This window comes from Artibeus jamaicensis, unplaced genomic scaffold (genome assembly GCF_021234435.1).
Source record: "Artibeus jamaicensis isolate MK-2021 breed Jamaican fruit bat unplaced genomic scaffold, CSHL_Jam_final contig_1284, whole genome shotgun sequence".
Lineage (NCBI taxonomy): Eukaryota > Metazoa > Chordata > Mammalia > Chiroptera > Phyllostomidae > Artibeus > Artibeus jamaicensis.
The window spans coordinates 1747402-1756232 of NW_026521249.1; the positions used below are offsets into that span (position 1 = coordinate 1747402).

The following is an 8831-nucleotide window of genomic DNA, read 5'->3' on the forward strand; positions in this document are numbered from 1 at the left end:
ATATTTTCAATAATAGAAATTAGCACCTATATAGTATTTATAATGTACCTAAAATGTTCTAAGGGCTTTACTTGCATTAACCCATTTAATATTTGAAATCACAATGAGGAAGGCACTACTGTTGTCCTCATTTTACATGTGAGAAACTGGAAGAGAAAGCTTAAATAATTTCCCCACGTTCACACAGCTAATGTCAGAGTTAGAATTCAAATCAAGTTAGCCTTGCATCAGAGGTTTTGCTCTTGACCACTGTATTCAATTAAATGTCTGTGCTGAGAGAAATAACTGTCAGCCTGAATTTTTTGCCTGTGTAAACGTCTTTCTATAATGAGGCCACAGGTAGTTTCCTCTTCTAGTAATGGCAGACAATATAATTCAATTAAAGTTTTGAATCTACAATTAAAAACCTTCCCACAGGAAAAACCCCAGGCCCAGATGGCCTCCCTAACAAATTCTATCAAATCTTTAATAAAAAATAAATTATACAAAGCCAATCTTACACAAACTCTACCAAAGTAAACAGGAAACATCCAGAATTCATTATTTGAGGCAAATAATCCTAATATCCAAGCCTGAAAGAACATGACAAAAAATTATAAATCAATCTCACTCATGAACATAAATATAAAAATTTTAGCCGAAATATTAGCCAACCAGCTTTGCACAGTGGCAGTATCATAGCCAATGAGGTTTATCCAAAGCACGATTATTGCTAATTGAAAACTATTCCCAAAATATTAGCCAACCAAACCCAGGGCAATTTGGAAAATCTGTTCAATTAAGAATGCATCTATCCTGTGACCTGGCAATCACAATTCTGGGAATTTGTTCTACAGATTTAACTGCCCTTATATAAAATGACACTGCTCGTGAGAATGTAGAACATTTATGGTATCATTGTTTCTGCTAGGAAAGGATTGGAGACAACCCAACTTTCTAAAAATAAAGCCTCATTAAATAAATTATTATACATCCATACAGTAGAGTATTATCCAGCTACATAATATTGAACAATGAAAATCTCTAAGAACTGATATAAAGGATTTCTAAGAAACATTGTTAAATTTAAAAGTCAAAGTAAAATACAAACAACAGTGTTTGTAGTGTGGTGCCTGTCATATAGCAAGGTAAAAAATAAGAATTTTGATTGATAGCTATTTCTATAAATATTGAGAAACATCCAAAATTACAAAAATCTTCTCTGTGAGGGAGGTGTCTAAGGGGTGGGTAGTGGTCAGTGATGGGAGAGATAATTTTTTATTGAACTTCCCTTTCATGTTGTGTTTTAATATTTTGAACCATGAGATTTTATATATTATACAAATCAATAAATATCACACAATAATAATATCCTATAGGAAGAAAGTAAAACAAGATTACAATGAAAATACATAAAAAAACAGCATACGAGGAAAGACAGGCAGTATCTCAGATGTTGAGCAAACATATTGGTTAACTTTAAGATGTAGTCACTCAAGTGTTAATGATACAATTTCTAGGCTAATTACTTAAAAAAACTAGAAATATTATAATAGCATATAACTTCTGAATCCATAGAAGATAAATTGGAATATAAAAAAATATTTAGTCTCTCTAAAAGAAGAGAAGAGAGAAAACCCCTAAGAGAAAGGGCACATCAAATGGAACACAGGACATGAGATGGTGGAAATACATCTAAACACACAAGTAATAACATATATGGATAGAATGACTGCTTATTAACACACAAAGACTGTCAGCAATTTTAAAAACTCAATGATATGCTCTTTAAAAGGGCATGTAAAATATAAATAAGGATACAGAGAGGTTGAAAAATAAGAATAATAGAATGTGAAAGCTATATATCATGTAAACATTAACCAAAATAAAGCTACTGAAGTTATATTGATAATAGAAAAAAATCCACTCTAAAACATAAAAACTTTCTCAAAATAATATTTAACTTATATAACATTTGATATAAGATTGGTTTTCTTTTTTTTCTTTTTTACTAAATTTATTAGGGTGACACTGGTTAATAAAATATAGTTCTACAGTGTACATCACCATTGATCCACCGTATACCCTCCTCTGCCTCCCCACCCCCTTTCCTTCTGGCAATCACCATACTGTTGTTTGTGTCCATGAGTCTTCTCTCTCTCTCTCTCTCTCTCTCTTTTTGCTTACTCTCTGCACTCCCTTCACCCAACCCTGCAACCCCAATCACTTTTGACAGCTGTCAGCCTGCTCTACCTATGAGTCTGCTTCTATTTTATTTGTTAGTTTATTTTGTTCATTAGATTCCACACATGAGTGAACTCATACAGCATCCGTCTTTCTCTGCCTGGCTTATTTCACTTAACATAATGGTCTCCAGGTCCATCCATGCTGTTGCAAAGGGTAAGATCTCCTTGTTTTTTATGGCTGGGTAGTATTCCATGACATAAGATTGATTTGACTGACACAATATGTATCTAATAATGTAGCCTCAAAAAATGAAAGCAAAATTTAACATACTGCTGAGAGATTATACATACACATCTCACTATCATAATGGGAGACTGTAATACACCTATCTTAGAAATGTATGGTTTCAAGCAGCCAAAAAATAAATAATTAAGGATATAAAAGATTTGATCAATGTAATAAACAATCACGACCTAATAGCCATATACTATATAACTTTAGACACAATAATAAAAGAGAACATACAAAGTGCACATTAAGCATCTGTAAGAATTGACTTTGTACTGACCTGTAAGGTAAGCCTCAGTAAATTTCAAATAACTGGTATCATCAGACCATACTTTCTTACTACTAGGCTACTAATACAGAAATTCACAACTAAAAATACACATTATAACATCTAAAGAAAGTTAATTCTAATCTTACCCGAGCTATTGAAAGATTACAAAATAAAAATAATACACTCTGATTCATATTATAAGGCAAATATAGCCTTGATAGAAAACATACCATGGATATCATGAGAAAGCACCATTACAAGCCACCTTCTCTTGTGAACATAAATGCAAAAGCCCTAAACTAAATACAATGCTCTTTCTATTGGCAGAGCAAGAAGGGACAGAAAGCAAAGTGGTAGATGCTGAGACTAGAATAAAAAGTGGCACAAAAGCAGCAGTGGTCTGAGAACAAAGGCCCCATAATTTCTGCTCATCTCTAGAGCACTTTAATCCTCTGTTAGCAAGAGATCTGGGGCTAAGCACCAATGCCAAATTTCAAGTGAGTGTCTTGGAGAGCATGGAGGGGATAGAAGGAGAGTTCTCACCTTCGTACTGTAAAATTGGCTATAAATCCTCTGGGCCACATTTTCTCAGAACCTCATAGGTATCATTTCATTGTGTTCTTGCATTGATTATTCCACTAGTTTCCCCCCCCCATAGTGTCTCAGTTTATCTCTTGGTTGACTGGATTTTATCAGAAGATAGTTGATTTATTTGTTTCCAGAATGGCTCTAATGTACCTATTCCCTGATTATTTGATGTTTGATAATGGCTGATATATGTTGTAATTGTATTTTTCAGTTATAATTTACATTCAATATTATTTTGTATTAGTTTCAGGTGTACAGAAAAGTGGTTAGACAATCATATACCTTACAAAGTGTGCCTCTAGGATATTCAAGTATCCACCAGTTACCCTTCGCAATTATTATAGTATTAGTGACTATATTCTCTGTGCTATACTTTACATCCCCATGACTATTTTGTGACTACCCATCTGTAGTTCTTAATCTCTTCACCTTTTGTACCCAGCCTTTCAAACTCTCCTCCACTCTGGAAACCATTAGTCAGTCTGTTTTCTGCGTCTATGAGTCTGTTTCTATTTTGTTTGTTCATTTATTTTGGTCTTTAGATTCCACATATAGGTGAAATTATATGTTATTTGTTTTTCTCTGTTTGACTTGTTTCACTTAGTGTAATGCCCTCTAGGTTCATCCATGCTGTCACAAATGGTAACATTTCATTCTTTTTATGACCGAGCAATATTCCATTTTATATATGTACCACATCTTCTTTACCCAATCATCTATTGCTGGGCACTTGAGTTGCTTCCATATCTTGGCTATTGTAAATAATGTTTCAATAAACATAGAGTGCATATCTCTTTTCAAATTAGTGTTTTGGTTTTCTTCAGATATATACCCAAAAGTATAACTGTTGGGTCATAAATTAGGTCAATTTTTAATATTTTGAGGAACCTTCATACAGTTTCTCATAGTGGCTGCACTGGTATGTATTTTTTGTCATACTTTCCCTCATATAATTGTAGACATTACTCCACTGAATGTGGTTATGAAAAGTCTAAAGATAACCTGATTCTTCTTCAAAAGACTTCCTTATGCTACACAGTGACCTATATATTGTTATCTTTTCTATTATCCAATAAATTTAGAAGTATGCATCTCAGAGTCTACTCTCCAGACCAATGTCTTTCTATTGGTTTGGCCAAAAAGTTCATTTAGTTTTTTTCCATATGATGGCTCTAGTAGTACTTAGCTATTCTCAACTTCATTCAAAACAATTTTGTTAGACTGTGACAGCTGTCATACCAGCATGCATTTTTAAACAACTTATCAAAATTGGTGAATTTTTGTGCAGTCATTTTAATATGGAAGATGAAAAAAGACATACATTTTAGGTGTATTATGCTTTATTATTTTAAGAAAGGTAAAAATGCAACTGGAAAGCAGAAAGGTATCCGTGCTGTGTAAGCAGGCTATCTTATGCATCGGAAAAAGTTTAGCAGCACCCCTGGCCTCTCCCCACTAGAAGCCAATAGCAGCAGATAGCCAACATACTCAGAACACCCAAATCAATAAAGTTACTAATCAAATGAAAAAAATGTGTTTTTTATTTTATGGAAAAAACAAACAGATTTTTTAGCCAGCTCCATGCAACACAGTTTGCCTTTTAAATCAAACTCAGATATTCCTTTTAGGTTCATTTTTCTTACACTAAATCTTTTAAGAATTGTTCTATTCCATTTGTTAAGTTATCTATTTCATGTTTATCAACATTTGATCAGCATTATTTCTCTTCCATAGCTATTATCTTCACTTTCTCTAATTCCTTTAGTCTTCTAAATCTTTTCAATGTATTAAAATTATGTCTAGCTTTTCCTGCATTTCAATTATTACATTTGCAGCCACGATTACTCATTCCTTCCTGTTTCTAATTTACTTCTCTGGTAGTATTTCTTTATTCTTTGTTTTCATTCCTTACCCTTGGAACCTCCTTTTGCACCTCATTGAGATGTTTTATCATTTAATTTCTGAGTTCTTCCAAGAATTGAATTCAAATCCTTAAGTTGTTGTATAGAATGAAATATTTGTAGAGAAATTCCATGTGTCTCCGGTTATTTTTCCCCAGAATGGATTCTTCAGCTGTCAACTGCACTCTTTGACCATTTAATTTACTGTTATTGCTATTGTTTTTCTATTATTAGTATTATTTTTGGTTGCTATAGTACATTGACCTAAGTGCCACACACTTTCTTTTGATTTTGCTTATGCTTAACAGGAAAGCTCTGTCCTCTGATGAAGGGTGGATGAATTCCCTCCCATCTCCTTCCCACCTGAAATCTGTTTCCCATTGTTCCAAACTTCGATGGAAGAGCAGAGCATAAACTTTGATCCACCTGAAGCCAGAGGAAAAGATCATCTGGCCTGTGAGCAATCTTTGTTGGAAAACTTGGCTCTGACTGCTCTCATTTGAGATTCAGTTAAATGTCCTATAAAAAAATGTTCATTCCACTTAATAAAGTGGATAATATTAGTCCTGCACTTCAGCTCTGAGTTATACTTGTAATTCAGTGTGATTCTCTGGAGACTATATGAAACTGTCATCAGTTCTAGTTGTTTACTTTTTCTTTTCATCCATCTCTTCCCAGTAGCTGTTTTTACTTCCCCAGGTGGAAATGATCCTGAGCTTTTGGTTCAATTCATTCTTTTTCCTTACCAATTAGAGGATAGTTGCAAAAATTCCAAGGACTTTTTAAATTAATCTTCTTTTTTAATACTATACTTCTAGGAGTTGGAAAGAGAAGCATTTGTCTTCTTAATCACCATTTTAGAATTTTATGATGGAGTTGTATTTCTTTATTTGGTTGCTGTTGGGTTTTATTTTTGTTTTGTTTTTGATTTGTTGCTTTTATTTTATTAGACATAGAGGGAAATATAGTTTGTGCTCCAACTTCATTCCACTGCATTAACCTGGAATTAGACAGATACATACTGACATGAAGAGACAAATTGTTGAATAAAAACACAGGATGTAAAAGAGTACTTACAACTGATTTATTATCATTAAAACATAAATTTGATCAGTTTGTGTGTGTATATTTTTCTAGCTATATTAATGTCTGTAGATACAGATCTATACATAGATGTTGATGTATATTATCTACATAATACATATTTAGATATACATAATTATAATATCTAAATGCATTATATAAATTATATATAAAAGTATGTAAGGGGACATACCAAAATGTGTATACCAATATCCTCTAAATGAATAGTTTTACCTTTCTTCTTCATACCTACATTTCATAAAATTTTTACTGTATATATATATATATGTATTGCTTAAAAATTTTTTTTTAGAAAGCATGCTATTACCCTGGCCAGGTGGCTCACTTCGTTAGAGCCCTGTCTTATACATCAAAATGTTGTGGGTTCCATTCTCCATCAGGACACAAACCTGGGTTGCAGGTTTTATCCCCATTCAGGGTGCATACAGGAAGCAACCAATGGATGTTTCCCTCTTACGCTGATGTTTCTCTAGTACATCAATGTTTGTCTCTCTCTCTTTCTCTCTCTCTAAAATCAATAAACTTCCTCTCTCTCTCTAAAATCAATAAACATATCCTCAAGTAAGGATTTTAAAAAAGCTCTTGTTTCATTTTTTGTTCTATTTATAGCTTGCCTTTTCCAAAATGTATTTGACATGGTTTTAGCAGAAGAAATATACAATGAGCTTAACGAAATAAAAAATCAAGACCAAGGGAAAACAAAGGAAGCAAATAAAGAAAGAGGAGAGGAGCAAATACAGAAAAAGGCTGTAAAGATGACCTGGCTCTGTTATAAAGTCTTGCCATATCCAGCCTGGAGGGGCCTAGGTCTTGTTAGGGGAGTTAGTGGGACCCAGTTAAGAAAATAATAGTCATACCAGGGAGCGAAGCAGAGATTGGGCCTACACTTGCCCTTGAGTTGAGAGGTTATTTCACATGTATCCCAGCAGGAAGTAGACTATGCATCCATGTCATGAATAAAGCCTACACCCCCAGGAAGCCCAGACAATGCCATGAAAGAACAGAGGGTGATTTAAACAAATTGGCATTTGGAAGATAAAATAAGACATTCAAATTGAAAGCTAACACGAGAACAATTCAGAAAGTGGTTAATTGTTCTCTACAGGAATGACATGTTTACATCACTGTTCATAATGTTTAAGGTAGATTATTATCTAGGCATGTGGGTTGGGTAGGCAATCCAGCTGCTTCTCTTACTGGCACACATATCTAAGCTGTTCTTTTGTTTGATGCTGCCTCATTTTCCCTTAAACATGGCAGAGTCCATTTTATCACCTACCATGTACCCTGGCCCATTCCTAATGCCTCCACATTGAGTATGAGATACAAATACAACTTCCACAAAATGATATTCATAAAGCTCTCAACAATGTCACACCCCATCCATCTAAATTATTTCTAGCTCAAATTAGCAAGGACTTAGTCTAACAGATGAAGTGTATAACTGCATAATCTTCTCTCCAAAATCTGACTGCCTAACAGAAGAGATAGGTACATAAACAAGTACCAATAATAAAATGTAATGATAGAATAACTTATTCCTCTGTTCATGGTAAAGGGTCTGTTATAAAAACCTAACATGGCTAGGAGTCACTTGTGCTGGGTTTTGGAGTAGGAAGGGGAAGTGCCAGTGGTAAAGCTAAGGAAAGGAATTCTAGGTAGAATGAGAAAAGACTATAACCTTGGCCAAGTAGCTCAGTTGGTTAGAGCACTATCCCCCTATGCCAAGGTTGCAGGTTCAATCCCTCTTCAGTGCACATATAAGAGCCAACTAACAAATGTGTAAATAAGTGAAAAAGCAAATTGAAGTTTCTCTCTCTCTCCAAAAGCAATCAATAAAATTTTTCTTTAAAAGAATGAGAAAATACTACAAACATATGAATGTACTTTTTTAAGGGAACAGAGAGCAATCGGAGTCAGGGGTGGTGAGAGAGAGAGACTACAGTTCAATTAGGAGGTGATTATAGCAGTTCTGGCCAGTGGTTGTTAAGGACTTGAATAGAACAGTGGCAGGAGAATCAACAGAATGTTGTATGTGACAACTCTAGAGATAGACTCCAATGGAATTGGTAACCCATTGATGTGGTGAGAGAGAAGGTGAGGTCAAAAAGTCCAGGGTGACTGGGTGGTTGGGAATGGAATTCTCCCAGACAAGAACTTCCAGGTAGAAGCTGGTCTATGGGGAAAATTGATGAGTGCCATGTAAGAAATGTAAATTTAAGAGGGTTAGGATACTTAGGTTTCCAGATTTTGATTCTGATGTAGACAGTAGCAATGGATCATCACATTCACTGTGACAACTAGAGAAAAAGAGAATAAGCTTTTAAAGATGTATATTTTTAAATAACATCAGGAGTGGCCAGAGCAAAGTCTACAGGAACAAAGTGACTGTAAAGGACCAGCCCTCCTAAGGTGAGAAGAGGTCAGGGGCTGCTTTCTTCCCTGGTGGGGGCTGCTGACCCCTGACACCAGGCCATGGAGAATCCAGCCTGCTGTAGACAGAGGGACTTTAC

General features: G+C 34.6%; 1 pseudogene; it reads left to right on the top strand.

Moving 5' to 3' along the window:
- Positions 1–655: 655 nt before the first annotated feature.
- Positions 656–785, top strand: LOC119048417 (uncharacterized; annotated as a pseudogene).
- The last annotated feature ends 8046 nt before the right edge of the window (positions 786–8831 follow it).